The sequence below is a fragment of the Phallusia mammillata genome, chromosome 5 (assembly GCF_965637545.1).
Source record: "Phallusia mammillata chromosome 5, kaPhaMamm4.hap1.1, whole genome shotgun sequence".
NCBI lineage: Eukaryota > Metazoa > Chordata > Ascidiacea > Phlebobranchia > Ascidiidae > Phallusia > Phallusia mammillata.
This window is the reverse complement of record NC_137256.1, coordinates 18,332,096-18,352,221: the sequence shown is the minus strand read 5'-3', so window position 1 is coordinate 18,352,221 and position 20,126 is coordinate 18,332,096. Positions and strand designations below refer to the sequence as shown.

At 36.4% G+C, this 20,126-nt stretch overlaps 1 long non-coding RNA gene across 1 annotated transcript; it reads left to right on the top strand.

The window, feature by feature from the left end:
• Positions 1–17,120: 17,120 nt before the first annotated feature.
• On the top strand, positions 17,121–18,961 carry LOC145230449 (uncharacterized). The gene is made up of 2 exons (XR_013860660.1): positions 17,121–17,439; positions 18,190–18,961. It is a non-coding gene; the product is annotated as an uncharacterized LOC145230449 (long non-coding RNA).
• Positions 18,962–20,126: the final 1,165 nt, after the last annotated feature.

The following is a 20,126-nucleotide window of genomic DNA, read 5'->3' as shown; positions in this document are numbered from 1 at the left end:
ATGTGCATAACTACGGACACATAAACCGACGCACCGAAACTTTAGAATATTTGTGCCTACATGCACGACCCCATTACACGAGATCAAGAGGGAGGCAAAGACTACAATATGTGGAGCAAATTAAACGCAGTGATTGCTACACCACTAGCGGAGCTAATTCGATCATGGTCGAACCGACCGCATTGGAAACAAAACTGTGACAACGTCTAACGACCGCTAGGCGGATGGCTCTTTCGAGTAGCTGCCCAAAAGCAGTTTACCGAATAAACCAACTTGGCAGATATACCCACGTTAACATTTGTAGAATGTACGGTCGTACGCATAAAATCAATACTTACCCTCAGTACATGCACATTTGTGCGATAAAAGTAAAAAAATATATAGTATATGTAAAGCAAAGTTAAAACCATATCCCATGTACGGCTTAGTTTTCCTAAAATCAAGCCTAATCCCCACAACACCAGTTCAGGTCTAAGACAAAATAGCTATTTAGTCTGGAAAGTATTTAAAAAAAGTTAACTGACACGTATAACAAAAATATTCACCTTCCAATGATTCATTATCATTCGTTGCTAGGCAAGAAGTTACTTTGAAAGTCAAATAACCTGAAAAAAAAAAGAAGTTGTCGACTTGAGAAATAAATTGAATAATAAGCAATCTGCATCATTTATTTCGCAAATACACGAGCTTGTTAAACAAATATTACAAGCAATAATGTGTTTTTCATCTAGTAAACACTACGCTTAAATTTGCATTTTAGAAATAATGATCACTAACAATTATTTCGACTTTACGACGCAAAGATTAAAATTAAAAAGCAGTAAAAAAACAGGCTTGTGGATTTAGCCTATTTGCAAAACAGACTTGTAATGCTTATAACTGTAGACTTTAATATTTGGGAATTACCTGCAGACCTAGAATGTTCAATGGTGAAGTCATCTTTCATTGACAAGTTTTGTGGATTTCCCAGTCTACAGTTTTCGTTCATGTGTAAATCTGGGTTGCACATATGATGTTTTTTTTACCTCTAAGTAGGCCAAAAAATTTAGTTTCTCAAAACACTTTTATGAAAATAAAAGGCAGATATGAAAAAAATGTTGGAGGATTCGGTTTTCCAAAGGTCGACACTAACTTTTAGGTGATAAAAAGGGGTTGTGTTAATCAAATCCCTTTCATACAATTGCTTTCGGCATATTTATGTAATATTTCTACACTGAATGTCAAACAAATAATTTATTAAAACTTTGATTCTCAATTTTTTTTAAAAATGTGGCGTATTGAAAAAATTTTTTTTCTGCCCTACACTCTGCAAGCCAACGACACAAAAGTTGTTTTAAACTAGAAGGGTGGCTTAGCACATTTTGTCATTGCACATACACCATAACTTATTTCAAAACATTCATATATTTCCTATGCTTATTTTATATTGGGTCCCACATTATCCACCGTCTTTTATAAGCTTCGTTGTTTCTGCAGGCAGAAACCCATGGGTCCACACACATGCAAAGTTGTAATTCATGCATTTCAAGAGACAACTACGAGAAAGTTTGGCATTGTAACATCAAACACAGTGATCGGTACTGTGCATGAATAATATGCTACATGAAGTACAAACTATTTAAATTTATTCCATTCATACATTTTTTAAAGTTTTTCTCACACGATTGTGGGGGGCTATAGTGGAGTAAATGATAGGGCTACAGGGTTGAACACAACAATCGACACCTATAAATGGCACACTCTACATACTGTCTAAATTTCGTTCCATTCAGGCATTGTTTATAAAATTGACCCATTTTGGGTGGCTAGTGGGGTAAATGTTGGGACTACAGGGTTGAAGACAACAATCGACACCTATACAAGGCACACTCTACAAGCTATCCAAATTTCATTCAATTTACACATTGTTTAAAAAATTGACCCATTTTGGGGGGCAAGTGGGGTAAATGTTGGGGCGACAGGGTTAAACATAACAATTGATTACAATAAATAGCACACTCAATAAGCTGCCCAAATTTCATCCAATTCAGCCATTGTTTAAAAAATTCACCTATTTAGGGGGCTGGAGGGGTAAATATTGGGGCTACAGGGTTTAACACAACAAATGACACCTATAAATGACAAATTTTACAAGCTGCCCAAATTTCATTTAATTCCGACGCCGTTAAAAAATTCACCCTTTTAGGGGGCTGGAAGGGTAAATATTGGGGCTACAGGGTTTAACACAACAAATGACACCTATAAATGACAAATTCTACAAGCTGCCCAAATTTCATTTAATTCCGACACAGTTTAAAAAACTCACCCATTTTAGGGGGTTAGTGTTTTAGGGGGTTACTCATGGGGTTCAACACCCAAAAGTATAAAACCACAATGGCCCAATCAACAATCATGTAAAATTTTATCCCAATCGGACAATGTTTAAAATTCTGACCACTAGGGCAGTAGTTCTAAACTGTGCGTCGCGACGCCCTGGTGCGTCGCAGAATAGTTCCGTTTCATGGCTTTTTGATGATGTATCAATAAACACAACTTTAATAATAAGTTTACTCATTAACTTTTACTTGCTGGTGCGTCGCAAGTCCAGAAAACTTTTCCAGAGGCGTCGTAACAAAAAAAAGTTTGAGAACCACTGCACTAGGGGCATTATTATCAATATTCGTTAACGCTTGTGACGTCATAAGGCTGTGAACACCCCTCTGACTAACATGTGCATAAACGTCCGCCAATTATTTCACAAACACAAGTTGCATATGTTATGTTGCCTGTGTTATACTCTTACACCACAGAAATTTTTCGTTTGTGGTGCGCAGCAACATACAAAAACGTTTTACACTTTGGGGGCTAGCGGGGTAAATATTGGGGTTATCAAGTCAAACGAAGCAGGGGACACATCTACATAACCATATCTAGTATCTGTGAAAGTTTCATTAAAATCCACCAATTTCAAACTTACAAACTTCGGCAGAAAAAAGAAACAGAGTGAAATCAAGATGCGTCCCCTTCAGGGAAGGGGACCCATAAAAAAACGAATTCGCAACTTTAGTGTGGTGAATGAGATAGCTTATTATGACACAGAGGTAAAAAATAACATTGAAACGTTGTCATGTATGTCGTATTTTGTACTTAAACAACAGCCCCACGGAAATTTGCAACAAATTACTTTCGTAAAAGAAAAGCTATTTATGTTAAACCAGTGATTTTCGACCGGTATTCCATGAAACACCAGTCCGGGGGTCGCCAACCTTTGCTACTATAAGAGCCATTTGGGCCAGTTTTGCACAGTGAAAAAACGCTGGGAGCCACAAAGCCGTTTTAAAATAAAATGCCACTACAAAAACGTTTTGTCTCATGACTTTCGATTTTTTATTGTTTTTTTTGCGCATTTTTTACTTTTACTGTATCTTTTTTAGTTGTTGAAATATTTTCTTTGTGGCTTAAGCTTCAAAAACTAAAACCGTAGCGACTAGCATTGAATGTTATATTTACTTGAGACCCTGATTTTATTTCTTTGTTTAACGCGTATTGTTACACAATTATCAAACAGGAGTTGTTGCGCCCGCACACACGCTGACCGTAACAATGACCTTACGTCAGTGGCGGCCAAACTACGGCCCGCGGGCCGCATCCGGCCCCAGTCCTGTTTCATCCGGCCCGCCAAACACCTTGCCTGTTTTTTTTCCAAGCACCATATTTACCACTGTGAACAAGCAGTGCAACAGCGCTGGCTGACTACGAGGTTTTGCTGCTAGGATGCTGTGTATATTTGGATTAACTTATATTTGTGAACAGACTTTTTCGTGCTTAAATCAAACAAAGTCAAAAAACAGATCAGTATTGTCCGATGCAAATTTACAAGCAATTATGAAAGTTTCGACAACGAGTTTTACTCCAGACTTTAAAAGGCTTGTTCAAAATTGTGGACAGTTGCATTTATCTCATTGATATATAAACCTTTTATTAAATACAAGTGTAAACAAGATGGTGTTATTTATTGTTATTCTACTACAATAATATATATTTTAATAAAGATGACAACCAGTTACGACAAATTTTACGTAAATCTCATTTAATCAGGCCCTCCAGTGGCAAGACAGTTGCAAATTTGGCCCTCTGGTAAAAAAGTTTGGCCACCCCTGCCTTACGTTATGTGTTGACCTGCGCGCAGCCAGTTTGCTTCTTTTAACGTTTTATGGTATCGACGTGGTTAATTGTAGCTACTAGCAGCGGGTACTGCGGGTTTATTCACGTTATTGGAATGGAATTTTCATTTTCGACTTTGTGTTCGGCATAATTGTCACAGAAAGTGTAATCAATACATTTGGTAATTTCAAAAACTGAGCCGCACCAGAGGGATCAAAGAGCAGCATGCGGCCCTGGACCCGCGGGTTGGCGACCCCTGCACTGGTCAAACAAATAAATTTCTTGCGGAACACTTGATGAAACACCGGTTGAAAATCACTGAGCTAGGTAAAGAAACTAAACAAATAAAATAAATAGCAAAAACATTAGAGTGACAGTTAATGCTATATAGTAGTGGTTTCCTTTTTTAAAATTTATTTATCAAAAAAGAACAAAATCAGAAATAAACAATAAATCTAATATTACCTTGCAGTTGAAACGCGTCAGCAGCGTAGCATCTATTTTCTTGGTATTTATAACAACATGGCGGTAGTCGACCTTAAAAAAGGAGGACAAAGGCCAGATTTGATTAACAAACGATTTTCACAACTTAAAACCTTGTTTCTGCAATTTTCACTACACTACCTCGCAACTTAGAACAAATACAAGGTATCACGTATATAACTTTCTAGCTACCGAAAAGTGATGGAAAAATGTTTTTATCAAAGGTTTGAAGACAGCACCTTATTCAAAAAACTATTTTCTAAAAAAATTTGGCAACTTACTCTTGTGGTGAAATTGAATAGCGTATTTCGCATAGGCAGGGTCTAAAAATAAAAGAGCGTGAAAACTTAATTGTCAAATTACAATGTAGTTTAGGGCAAATAATAACAACTGTTTGGTTTAGTCACTAACAACCCTTATAACGAAAACACCTGTTTCATCTTACATAAGAGATTGAAGCAACCAGTGTCTCCAGGTGTACATTGGCCATCTTTTGGATCCTCAATTCTAGTTTTATCGTTTTGAAAGCACTTTGCATCGTCTAATACACAAACCAAGAACAAAGTAAATCAGTGCTACGTTTACTACGACTTAAGCGTAATTAAGCAAACGTTATGGTCTTTTTCTAGTCACAAAAACATATGTTATTATGTTTAACTTAGACTTGACTTAATAGTCGTGCTACTTATTTGGGTTATGTTGAAGTAATAATGTAATCGGGGGTTCATACTCGGGAGCGACCTGTGTTCGAATCAAACCAAAACATAAGGTAAATTGAAATGTATAACACACTTCGCAAAAACGAGCTCCTTTTGTTTAAAATGAGTTATTTTACAAAAGAGGCTAAACATATATTTTTTAGAAGATTCCGGACCTGACGTACATTTTGATTCATTTTAGTTTCACATTTAGTACTCCAAACGTAGTAAAAATCAAACAAAGTCTGGTTACACAATAAACTTGCAGTTGTATCATAACGTTCGTATACGTAATGCCAGCAGCAACACTTTATTATTTATTTACTGTACAACAACTTTACTGTACGCCAGTCAAAAGTTTGTTTCTTCATATTTTACTCAAGTCCCATTGTCACTGTTATTCTATAATCTATATGTTATTCTATAATCTATAATATCATCTGGGCGATTTATCAAGCACACCATAGTTCAAAGTTTACTTTGGCCTGTAGCTCTTACCTTTAGAAGAGAAATAGGATGGGAAAAATTATGTAAGTTTTCACGGTCGTACAAAAAATGCTTTTGAGTAACAAATGGTATTTTGCAACAAACTAAGACAAGATAAATGCATGTAGCTTGGAATAGATTCCCCAATCTGTTGGAATAGATTTCTCCTATCTTAACTGACTTCATAAATACACAACCACGGTAAAGATAAACTTGAATGGTAAATTTGTTATGGTTTTACCTGGATTTTTCGGTTCGTCTTCGCAAGCGGTTATCTCAAAAACTAGATCACCTCGAAACAAAGAAAACAAACCGTTACATTTGTTTCTGTTGCATATTAGAAGTTGTAACATACTAGTAAAAAGACATTATGGATTTTTTGATTGGGATACTGTGCTTGTGTATACCGATCGACGTCGATGTCAGCCTTTGTGGAAGTCGTTTAAAAAAAATGGAACGTAAACTTAAAAGTGCTAAAACGTTATGACGCTCCTTTTTCGGAAAAAACTACAGACCAACGTTAACACAAGATCACTTGCTAATTTTTTAGTGATCAAGCTAACTTTATTTCTGTGAAATAAATTAACCTAATACTAACCGGATTGTATGGCTGTTTCCTTTACTTGAAAGCGTTTATAATGTGACCTGCTTACACCTAACCATGGACTCGAACCTAAAATTTCCAGACATGAACCTGAATCATCTGAAAATGTCAAAACAGGAAATAAAAATACAGAAAGAATGGAAACTAAAACCTAACTTACAAAATTGGTTCCCGGTATCAAATGCAAACCAGATTAATTTAACTTAAAACAAACGCACATAGCTTTTTTTTTTCAATTTGAGCGGATTACAGTGATTAATCGATTTTTCTTTACGTATCTGTTTAGTCTGTTTTTATTTACAATCTTTGTTATGAGAAAAACAAAATGATGATTTAATTTTTTTGAACTTTACCCAAGTAATTTTGCCTTAAGATTTAATTTTTAACACTTGCATTCGTTTAAGTCAGGGCGTCTTGCAGTCAAACAAAACTGTGTCAAAAGTCGGAATTTAATTTTTTTTAAATATTATTAGATTCTGTATTACTGATTTTACACCACTAAAAATATAGAGTTCAAATAATAAACGTAAGTATTCGAGTAATTTACTTGACAAAATTCCGTAGTCAGAGGAAGAGAAGCATTTTCCCAACTCGTATTCGAAACAGCATTTGCCTGTAGTTTTCAAACAATAATAAAAAAATAGGAGGCTTGTCGCGGTAATATTTCCGGGTAATCCATAATAATCGGAAACATACTAAATAACGCGTTGCCCAACGTAAATTCTTAGGTAGAAAAAACGCATTTAACGCAATCCTACTTTAAAAACAGTGCATACCTTTAGAAGTGTTGATAGCAGCCGCTGCAAAAAAGCCATAAACATCTTAAATCAAGAACGAAAACAGCTTTTCACTTTTGCGTATGTTTAGTTTAGATAAGCAAAAAATTTAAAAAAGATAAACGTTTATCAAGAAGAAATATACCATGACAATATACACGATTTTTATCAAATGCAAGGCATGAAACTTTGGCAGTGAAGACAGTCCAATCGAGTACGAGTAATAAAGACAAAAATAACGAGCCGGCTAAAGTAGGCAATCGCAAACAAACTTAAAAGCAACAGTAAAATATACGAAAATACTCAAAAAGTGTTACTTGTTGCATTCGGGCAATTGCTTCCGTTGTTATTACACTTTACATTGCTATCCAGTTTTGCGACCTTCGTGGAGTGTTCCCCAGTACAAACACTTTTCATGCTACCTATATCAGGGAGTAAGGGCCTCATTTGGAAAAACATTTTTTTTAACTCAAGCTAATTAAACTATTTTATATGCATGCAACCAAAAACAAAACGCTTTTAAAAAAGCATTTACTTTTTAGTAATGAAGAATTGACTGGGAAATCTGTACATGAAACAAATAGTATAGGCGTTATACGCGTGCTTTACAGGACTGTTTAGACCAGGGGTGGGCAAACTACGACCCGCGGGCCGCATGCGGCCCGGCAAAGGAGTTCATGCGGCCCGCCAAATGTTGGGAAATTTTAAAGAGAAAGTTTCCGAGCAACGCTGAGTAGTATTATAACCACAGGCGTAGTTTTGAAAAATACCGGGGGTGTTTACGTGAATTGGTCTGCTGTTTCTGCCACGTTATCATGCAAATATTCACTTGAAACAATTTCTTCGTTCGATAAAAGTAAAAGCCATTCACGTTTACAAATGCAGCCCACTTTGTACTGTTGACGCCAAAACTTTGGTCACTTCGGATCAAGTTTAGGTCGTTGCAGTACATTGCAAACGGACATTAAACACGGGTTTAGAATCATTAACACAGACCACGACACTTAAGATGGATACTAAAAGCGGCTCGCTTTGTTTAATGTTGGCGCAAGGAATTTATTAACAAAAAAACGTGGTGCAGCCTATGTTGCAACAAATGCTATGTTTACAACAAATGCTTTATTTTTTTATTTAATTGTAGCGTTTCAACCAATGTTTGTGCAAACAAAGTGACAACAAACGTATTTGCACATAGCTGAAAATATACTATGTTCATATTTTGAGCTAAATCAGGGGTACACAACCTGCGGCCGTACAGCCACATGCGGCCGCGGAGACGAGTTTGTGCGGCCGTGACCATGTATGTTAAAATACATGTACTGGCTGCCGTGACGTAACTAAAACTATTTTGCCAAATATTTTGATTTTCAAACTGCTAAAAACAGATTTCGTGAGAAAAAGATTACCATCCTAAGAACCACATGCGCCAGGCTTTTTATCCGCTTATTGTCTGCAAACAATGCGAATAAACAGGCACCGCAATCGTCACAATACCGATTATGACGTCATAAACAGTTAGCTCCGTTCTGTTAAACTTATGCACCAAGTCAGAAATTATTAATATGAGCATTTTAAGCAACTTTGAATGGTATATACATGATATAAACCTAATTCTTTACACCAGTTATTAAAAAAAACAAGCAAGCAATTGGGGGGCCGTTGGTGAAATACAATGCGGCCCCATAAGATTAAGAACTTTTGAATGCGGCCCTTGCGCTGAAAAGTTTGCCCACCCCTGGTTTAGACCAGTGCTCTTCAACCTTTTTTGGTTTGGTGAACCCTTAAAGTTGTTGTGACAAACTCATGCAAATAAAGTTGTTGTGACAAACTCATGCAAATAAAGTTGTTGTGACAAACTCCTGAAACCTACATTTTATTTCTAATATCCTGAAAGTCAAATATTAATAGTTCATTAAAAGTTTGTGATGCACCCTTGTATAACTTTTCGTACTGGTGCACTCCATGGATATTTTGGTGCACCCTACGGTACACCGTGCACACCGGTTGAAGAGCACACCGTGCACACTATGATGTAACCATGGGCTGTTTTTTGTAATCACGCCATGTAACCTGTGGTTTTCTGTAAAAGGTGCATCAAACGTCTCTACAGTTCTTGATGTGCCAAAATACGATTCTCAACGCAAATTAGCACGGTTGTGGTACCTGTTGTGACTGATTTGTGACTCTATTCTACCATATAAAAAATTAACAAGCGTGAAGGCGGACAGAAACAAAAATTCCTAGGACGTAGTTTGCCCATTCCTGGTTTAGCTAGACGGGACAGTGCAACATGACTTTGAAAGCCTTAGCCTCAAAATGTTGTCCTTTAGATGGTTTACAGTACACTGGCACTTTTAACAAAAAGGTCACCTTCGTTATTCGGCGTTTGGCAGGATGTTACGTGGAAAGTCAGTTCATCTGATAAAAAAACAAAAGGTGTTAGTATTGAAAAATGACATCACATTTTAACGTTGAGCATTTTTCATCTCATACAAGCCGAACCAATAAACGATTCAACCGATTATACCCGAAAAATATTCTAAAACTGCGTGTTGGTTGACCAAGTTGGCACAATCATTGAAAAAAAAATAACAATTGCCGTTTTGATCAATGATTCTTAATTCGTTTCAGGTCATGGACCAACAGTCAAACTAAAAAAAATACCGTGAACCAATTCTTTATTAAATATGGTGGATCATTTTTCATTTTTTGATCAAGGATAGAGAAACCTACACAATAAAGTAAGCACACACAACGAGCATTTAAGCTTGAAATATATTTCTTTCAAGCAAAAATTCGAAAAATAATATAAAATAGTTGAATATTTGGATGAAAAATTGCATCTAATATTTAACGAATTTTACAAAAATATATTTGAGCAAACCTAAAAATCGATTTTGTAGATTTAAAAGCCAACCAGTTTTTTAGTTCAGTTCAGTGTGCGCAAAAGACATATATGCGGACCTCAAAAACCGGGATTTATTATTTTTGGTCATGAAAAGAGTTTTATAAAAAATCATACCAGGGATTCACATGCAAACTAATTATTAAGGTAAACCCACCAACACCATAGATTGGTAAACATTAATAGGTTGCGCAAAAACTAATCGCATCTTGCCAAAAGAAGATTCTTTGTTTGCTATTTGCAGAATGCTCACGGTTAGAATTATTTAGGTTGGATAGGCTTCAAAAAGTAACACTAAAAATAATTTCGACCTTATAACCCTGACTGCATTGTTCGCGCCAGTGCTGTTTATGCTATCTATTGGTATTTACCAAGTGTGTCTGACGTAAATGGAATTAGTTCAATTTCGCTTAGTAGAAAAGCATAGCGACACGATTGCACTAAAAGAATCGCCAAGCCGGAAATAGCTGCGCAACATTAAACTGTATGGAATGCCACACAGTGGGAGCCTAAATGCCCTACAGCGTGATGTGTCTAGGATTCATAAGGAAGTAAGGTAAACACGACTGGGGCCGGGTGTTGGAGCCCGTAAAATCTAACCATGAGTTGTGGTGTTAGTAGCTGAACTGTTTTTGAAAGCTTTAATTAGGAAATACCTTCAGTATGGTTCGTAACAGCGACTTGGAAATTTTTGTTTTGTTTAACATTGTCCTCAATTGTCGGTTTGCAGCTTGGCTCCATGTCTGCGTCTGAAAATTAAAAGCTCCAATACATAAAATTGTTATTGATACCCATTTATGGTTATAGTTTGCCGTTTTTTACAGCAGAAAACTCTATTTTTGTGAGCAATTATACATGGATACACTAGGGTTTGCGAATCTGGGGATGACAAAATGACAAAAAACAACAGTTTCATTTTTTTTTCTACAACTCTGTTGAAGCGATTGCAGTCGCATTAGTGTAAATTTAATTCTTGTGTAATGTACAAGTGTCTCATTAAGTAACAATTCTCATTTATACGGTTGTGTACAACATAGGTATACTCGCAAATAAAGCTTGAATTTTAATCATGCTTTAGTTTTGTTGTGACACAACACTGCTTTTTAACTGGTGAAGCACAAATATCTGTCAGTATCGTTTTCTAAAAAAACTTTGATTGGTGTTTTAAAAGTAGTTTGTTGTGTGCAAAAATTTCGACCGAATCGGAACAATTTATTCGTCCGAAGGCGAATCTTTGCCGAAACTGCCAATTCGGCTGAAAAATTCGGCAAACGGAAGCTTTGGTACATCACCATTTTTACCTTATATGGTGTCATAAAAAGTTTGGCACGTTTTGCGACACCCTCCCATAACATTAACAGGTGAAATTTTACCTTGTAGTCGAAATTTTCCGGCTTCATAACATTTCCCGGCTTTGAACTTGTAACAGCACTGCTCCTCATCTGCGAAAACAAACAAGTTCAGTAAACCAGATAGCATGTCAAGTAAAGCTGCTTCTAATTTTTTTGCAAAAACTCTTACATTCCCGCTACAATTTAACACTTAGTTACTCGACCGTTGACTAGTAACTAAGGGTTGGCACAGGCTAAGTTTTTTTTTGTGTTAGAGCCCTTATTTTGAGTCGAACAACTTTATACGTTACAATATGTCTAGTTTTGTCAATTTTTTTCGATTGTGGTTGTACTTTCTTATTACCTCAAAGACTTTCGCTTCCTTCTGCCAAGTGTTTATTAAAAAAATGAATAAAAGCAAATGTTTTTAACAAACATATAGTTCGTTAAAACTGAAACAGTTCGTAAAAATTGGCAGAAGATTTTTGTCTGAAATAAGTTGTGTAGTAAAGCTGGCTGCAGTTTTGTGCAACTTACCTTCGATGGTCAAATTGATGGCGTACTTCCCACTGGCATATTCTAAAAGGGAAACAAATTACTAACATGCGAATAGGAAAAGTCTACCTTAACCGTTTACCTAAAAGATTCATGCAATCAGTGCCTGTGCACCCGCCTGGTGTTGGATCGTTGATACTGGTTTTGTGTTCTGAAAGGCACTTCCGTAAACCTAAGATACAATCCAGCAACTGAGTAAGTTAGTTCAGCGAATAGAACGACTTTAAAAACAAAACATAGCAAGAAAATACTCTCTTTTAGGATTGGAACATAGGCTATCCCGATTCCGGAAATATTTTTTGCCTAAATCCCGGATTGAGGGCAGCATTCGTAGTCATAGTTTTGTGAGTCGTGCTAAAATTACCGAGTGCTGCCCGCATAGATTCTACTGAGAGATAAATATTGGTATGTAGATAAATAGTATTTCGACAATGTAAGTTGTCGTCTTGCCACAAACACACAACGTACAGGGACAGTATGTTTGTTCCACTATATGAGGGGCGTGGTAAACTCAAGGTATGGCCAATTGAAATTTCAATGCCACTTTAAGTGGGAAAAACGTTAGTAGAAGAAGTCTGAAATTGTATAAAACGAAAAAACGCAGACACTGCCGTCAAACAACTTTTAAACACAAAATTTAGCACTTACCTGACCCATACGGAAGAAAACACAGAAAAGCCAATACACCGAAACAACACGCTAAACACCTTCCAATGCTAAATACTTTAGCCATCTCAAATATAAGCAATCTTAGTTTATTAACAGCATTCTTAATCCTGAAGCTAAATGGAAAAAGCAGACATTTGTTGTAATCCATGTATGTTTGCAAACAAATTTGCTCATGGCTTTTTCTACAATACAGTACAATTCTTAATTCACAAACTTAGCACACCAGCACTGAGTACGTACTGAAGACGCTTTGGTATCTCAGCCATTACGCTAAATAGCACTACTAAAAACGCGTCTGAAACATCTTAGCGCATAACAAAGACTAAACGGTGAACGATCGTCACATCTCAATATAGCCACGTAGCTTAAAAACACAGCATCGAAACAGCAAATGACGCATTTTAGTAAGAAATTCGTAGGTTAAACGGGTTGTGAACCAACGCTGGCTTACAGATCTCCACGAAAAGCGAGGATGTGAATATGCAAGTCGTGCCCACGGCGCGATACAAACATGATACCTTATGTCTGCTGTTTCGTGTTGAATCCGTTGGTTTTCCCGGCAATGTTTTTTATTCCAATTGCGACCATTGCAGGAAGACCTTACGTCAGAGAAAAGGCTTGTATTACCTGTAACGATAAACGGTTTGTGTGTTAATTATTTTGTGACCTTTTCGCTACAGAACATTTTATAAGAGAATGATTAAATTTATCAGGTGGTTTGAACATGTTACAATTACAATGAGGTCTCCCATAGTAGGTATAGCCTATGTATCTGGTGGGTTTATTCACTTGGATCAGTGTGGTCCAACTTTATTTTGTTGCGGGCCATTAAAAATCGTTAACTTACTCCGAGGGCCAATATCTGAAACTTTTGCAGGTACAACATTTTTTTCTGGTACAAATATTAGGGTGACTATACACCTATATTTTGAATATATTTTAGACTATATACCAAGTAGCAGCGGTCTACTCTGGCGCAAAAGTGCCAGAGCGGATTGGTGACGCAGAACCGTTCATTACACATAACAATGTCCTGTCATGCGTCACAAAAGAAAATTTCGCAGGATTTTGTGTTGTTTAATTCTCACATTTTAAAGCATTGAAAACAAATATTATAGTTGTCATTAAAAGATACCGAGTACGAGTATCGATACAACTGAAATCGTTCGATACCATCGATACCGAGTACCGGGTACTCGTTCCATCACTACTGTTGGCTAGCCTTTTATCATGCTTCACCGTTAAGTCAATTGAGTTTATGAAAAGCGCCTATAAAAATGGCGACCAGGAGCGTCCATATTTTTGGGCACATGTGTAAAAGCGTTCGGCAACCTCGCGTGTAAAATTAATTGTAGCATCAAAATGAAAATGTCTTTGCGTGCTAACAAACGGAAAACAACTAAAGTAATAGTTCAATTTCAATTACCGTATATACTCGCCTATAGGTCGCACTATTAGTTTTGTGTTTAAAAAGTGTAATTTAGAGTTGACTCGCACATAAGTCGCACTGAAAATCTAGGGATTTGAAAGGCCCTTAGCCTAGCTTTTTTGCATAAATAACCGGTTCAATTGGTTGTTTTTTACCATTGAACTGCATTGCATTGAAACCGAAAAACTATGTTTTCTCAACAAAGCGGGAAAATCCAACGCACGCTGAGCTGACGCATGTGCGTGTGCGCTCATGAAACTGTCTCGCATTGGTATGTGTGTGCACGAGCGCATGCACCCGTATTCGATAGCACATTTCCACTACAATTCGCGCCTATAACGCGCACCCTTAATTTTTTATTGAAAATTAGTATGAAATTTTGAGCGTTATACTCGAATAAATACGTTATATCCGCCCAATACGCCGACCGGAAAATACGGTACTTGCAATAGCCGAAAACTTTCAATTTTGTTCCGACTTGGTGGCGATTTGCACTTATGTCTCGCGTATAGGTCGCACCTATATTTTTTTTGAAAAAATATAAGTAAAAAAGTTGCGACCTATACGCGAGTATATACGGTATGTTAAAGTACTTGAATATGAACTTGCGGTGCTATGAAAAAAAATTACCGTATGTTCCAGGGTTGGGACCAGAGCCAACATACCAATGTTATTGGTCGCATCATTTGTTCATGTTTGTTCATCTTATTTGCGGCGCCGTTTTGACCCATCTGTCGCCCCTGCTTTAGTCGCGTTACGAAACGAGGTGGTTCTGTACAAGGTTGCCTGCAAGACATATTAGGCTGTAGTTACATGTTAGTTCGGTAGTGTACGAAAAGTTTTTTCGTCTGGATTCCAAAAGCAAGTATGTTTACATGTATATTTATGAACAATGCTTGGGTTTATTCCAACTGGTCGTTGTAATTTAGTTAACTATTTACGAATACGAATTATTAATTTACTTTTTTGAATATAATTTTGACTTGCTGTCATTTACTAATTACGTATTCATGCTTGCTAAATAGCAAGTTGTTACCGTCGGTCTTCATCGAATGATTCGGGGTCACAAATGAAATACAATTTTTGAAATTTTCTTGTTTGAATTTAACTGTTTTTTTTCTATCTATTCATGCAGTTTAGAATTGAGTGGATGGAATTTAAAGTAGGTATCAGGTTTACCACCAAATTTTGTGACAAGAATAATACATAAAAAATCTGCCTGTTCACGGAGCAATTAATCCCTACATACAATTTTATAAACACCTACTAAAAATGAAACTTATACCTATAACAATAAAATACCGATCTTTGGGAAGTGCCCAATTATTTCAGATATTGATGAGTTAGCAATGCCTACATCGATGCACACATTTGTGGTGACATGAAAAGTATATTGCCTCATTTTATTTAACTTGCTCTTTACAATAACCCTCTAGAATTTAGAGACTAAGCTCTGTGATTGGCAGTCATTTTCATAAAAAGCATATGCCACAAGTTTGTTGGTAGAAGACTGGAAGAACAATTCTTTGGCAATAACAACATTTTAAAAGGTTACCACAACAACCTCCTGAGAAGTTGAGTTGAGTTTATTTCGCTTGGTGAAAGACGACATAGCGACACAATTGCACTAAAACAATCACCAAGCCGGAAATAGCTGCGCAACGTTAAAACGTTATGGAGCGCGTAAAAGTGTCGGGCACAAGTGGTGGATGAGAGCCAAAACGCGCTGCAGCTACACCGTCATTACAAGGCGTTAAGTGTCTGGGGCTCACAAGAAAGTGAGGTTGGCGCATTGTGGGTAAACCCGACTGGGGGTGGAACGTTGGTGGAACCAGTCGAGGGGCCCCTATAAACTAACCACCCGTGTTAGGGAAAGAGGGTGGGGTTCGACAGGAAAAGAAACCACCGAAAGAAACCCTGCCGGATAGTTTCAGGCGCCGGAAGAAAGAGCACACACACAAAGTACATATTCATGCTATTAGTAGACTTTGGACTAATATTAAGTTATCCAGGCAACTAGTTTGAGAGAAAACTATCGACTATTCTACTGAATAACTTTAAAAGAATGACAAAAAATAAAATGATAAAGAGCATGAAAAAAACAACAGTACAATAGAATTAAAAAAAAAAAAAAAACTCGGCGCAAGCGTTGGTTGAACAGCTTAGTTCACTTGATCCCTTGGTGAAGTGACGCTTCAATCATTAGATTTCCCTGTAACAACAAAGTCACACAGCAGCAGTTTACTAGTTCCAGATAGGATGTAAAGTTTATGCAGCAATGACGACAAGCCAAAAACATTGCAAGTAAAATTTTTTAGTGCTTGGTAAAAATCGTGTATGTATTTGTGGGTTAGTCAGTATTTACAATTGTTAACAAAAACAAACACAGCAAGAACACGTAAAACCCATGACCATGCATTAAAATGTGTTTGGGAAAACGGTGATTTGATCACAGGGACAATCGCCCCAACGCCAGTGTTACAAAGAAAACACACGAAAAAAAAACATGAGTCATCATGGCGTTATTTATATTAAATCGTGATTTTGTGAGTGCAGTAAATAGTGATGCCTTAAAGTGAAGCATGCCTGAAAACAGTTTCTAGACGTACACGCTTTATTAGTGTGGGGGAGGGGAAAGTCGGTAGTCTAGTTTATAGTGCCTCGAGCTCGTGTAAACAAAAATAAGTGATTTTTACAATAAAATGTATTGTTGATTCTGCATCCCTAAGTTCTGCTGGGATGCTATTCCACGTTTTTGGGCCAACATATTGTATCGATTGCTGATTTATACTTGTGCCATAACATGGTTTTAGGTAGCTGGAGTCGGCACGGGTGGTAATGTTTTTATGTTTGATAGTAAACAAATCAGCAAATGCAGATGGAAGTCTGCCGTTGTTATGTTTATTCATAAATGTTAGCACTTCCTGCATAAACATCTGGTTGATTGTAAGTAAGCCATTATTTTTTGTCACATTTTCGATATTTTGAAAACCCCTAATACCATAAATAATTTTGATAAATTTACTGCAGATGCCCTGTAATTTTGCAATCAGAACTGATTGGCCATGATGCCAGTTCACTATACAGTAGCGAATATGTGACATTATGAGGGAATGGTAAAGACTCAACAGTGTGTCCTTTTGTAGACAGTTCTTAATCTTTGTTACAACTGCAAGGTTGCGCTTGCACGTTTGATAAAGCTTAACAATATGCTCCTTCCAAGACAACCCTTCATTAAGGATTACACCCAGGAATGATAAAGATTTGACCTGCTCAAGTTTCTGATCTTTAATTGCAACATTAACTGTTTGATGTCTACGAGACTGAAATAACATTGTTTTGGTTTTGCTTATATTAAGGGTAAGTCTGTTTGCTATTAACCAATTGTGAATAGCCTCCATATCAGAATTGGCCCTATTTTCCAGGTCCTTTCTAGTTTTAGCTTTCAGTATGATAGTTGTATCATCAGCAAACATTAAAGGAGATTCATACCTTAAGCAATTTGGCAAATCATTTACATACATAATGAAAAGTAATGGACCCAAAATTGAACCCTGGGGTACGCCCAGTGGAATGTCTAATTTATTTGTTGAAATACAATTGTTGTAGGAAACTCGCTGTGACCAACCAATAAGATAGCTCTCAAACCAGTTTAATGCTACTCCTCTAATTCCACAAGAAAAAAGTTTTTTCAACATGATCTTGTGATCTATTGTATCGAAAGCCTTTGATAAACCAAGAAATATACCTAAAGTTTGATTTTTTGCATTTAAACTCTCAGTGACCTCAGATATAAGTTTAGTTGTTACATGGCTTGTTGAGTGATGCTTTCGAAACCCAAATTGACTGTCAGAAAAGAAGTTAGTCGATTTTAAAAATGAATAGACTCTATTGTAAACCAGTCTCTCTACCACTTTGGATAAGTTTGACAGCAAGCTTATTGGTCGGTAGTTGGATGCCAACTTTCGATCACCTCTTTTATGAATGGGAATGACTTTGGCCTCTTTAAAATCATTTAAGAAAGTAGGCTACCAGTTTGAAATGACAAGTTTACAACATGACTAAGACCCATTATTATGTTTCCAGTAAAAGATTTAATTATTTTTACAGGAATTTCATCAAACCCACAGCTCAGTTTTGGTTTCATGGATTTTATGACTTGGTCAAGTTCACCAGGACAGGTGGGATACAGGAACATAGAGTTGGGGCAGTTTTCATTCAAATATGTATCAAATTGTGTATTGGGTGGGTCTAGTTTGAAAGCCAGATCCTTAGCCACTGTCCCAAAATATTGATTGAAATGATTTGCTATGATGTATGAGTCAGTTGTAGTGCTTTTATCAATCAGAATAGGACTGGATGACTTTTCCTTTACTCTGCCTAGTAGCTTATTTATTGTGGCCCAGGTCCTTTTCGTGTTTTGTTTATTGCTGGTGAATAATGTGTGATAGTAGTGTTGTTTTTTTTGAGATAGCATGCGATTGTATGTGTTGCGTATTTTTCCTCTCTGTGATCCGTCTTTTTATTCAAGTATTTTTTGTATAATTTTTGCTTCAAAAGTTGTAAATTTTTTAAGTCTTTATCAAACCAACATTGACTTTGAGAAACTGGTTTTGATGATGAAAATGGAAAACAGCATTTAAATGGCTGGTAGATTAAATCTGATAAAGTACGATAAGCCTGGTTTGGGTCATTTTGGGTTATGACTTCTGAGATGTCAACTTCGCTGAGAAGTAGCTTGAATCGCTTGATGTTATGACTACAAAAGTTTCTTTGATTTTGGGCAGTATTACCATTTGTTGTTTTTACATCCGTGTGAACTACGATGGGTAAATGATCTGATATTGAATCTAATAGAATGCTGCTTGTGCTAATATGTTTGTGATTGTTTGTCCATATGTGATCAATACATGTACTACTAGTGTCTGTTATTCGTGTTGGTTTGTTTAAGACACATATTGTCATTTCATCAACAATAATCACTACTTAACAGTTATGATTCATACAAGTGTCAGGGTTTTTTAGTTGCTTTATATCAAATCTAATGTGTAGACGAAAAATACTTGAAAATAATATAGCATGAGTAAACGGTAAAAAAAAACATTTTGTTGCACCAAATTTGAGAGTCATGTTCCAAAATTATCTATTGTGATGGAAAAACAAAAAAATAAATCGTTCAGCATACTTAATTACCTGGTCCTGTGATATTAGTTTTCATCCGTGGTGTTGGTTGTTGTTTAGTTCAACGTTTTCATCACAAAACAATATACAAAAGGTATCAATGTGTCCAGTTAATTAAACTGTAGTTTGAAACGGTATATGGATTTTATGCAAAAATGTAAAATCTGTGTAGTTTAGTCATTTTTTAGCAAAGTATACATACCTCCTTTTTGTTCAGCATAATCCAAAAAACTGGGCTTTCAAATCATGTAACAAACATACCCTGGTCATGCAGATCACTAACTCTAAAAAATATGTAAACAATGTTTATGAAATATACTCACATGCACATTCAAACCAATATTGTCAAGTTACTGTGTATGTAAACATGTTGTTTGCTCAGTTTGTTATTTTTGTCCACTAGGACACAAATCTAAATGTTTCTTTAGAGCTGGTGCACCTGACTACATCCACTGCCAAAAGAAGTATGCATCATACAAACCTATTGAAACAACTAAGCAATATGGAATCTACACTTAAAATCAATTTGTACCTTTTCATTCATGAATGTTTAACAGTAAATATATTAGTGTAGATAATACTGACCCCGCCTTCAATGTTGTTAAGGTGCAACAGATACAAATAACTTTGACTTCCTTTTATTTTTACAAAGAAACCCATCTGAGCTAAACCAGCATGTCTTCAACAGAAGCTTTTGTACTTTGGTAGCCTAATTAACTACTGCAACTTTGCTCTGTAGTCTTACGATTCTAAATTCCTCCGTACACCGATTCGCCGTTTATGCTTAAATATACGGAAGCTAGCCAAACCTACTTGTTATTAAATCAGCCTTAAAAAGGTGTCTTTATGAGGATATCTTTGCTGCA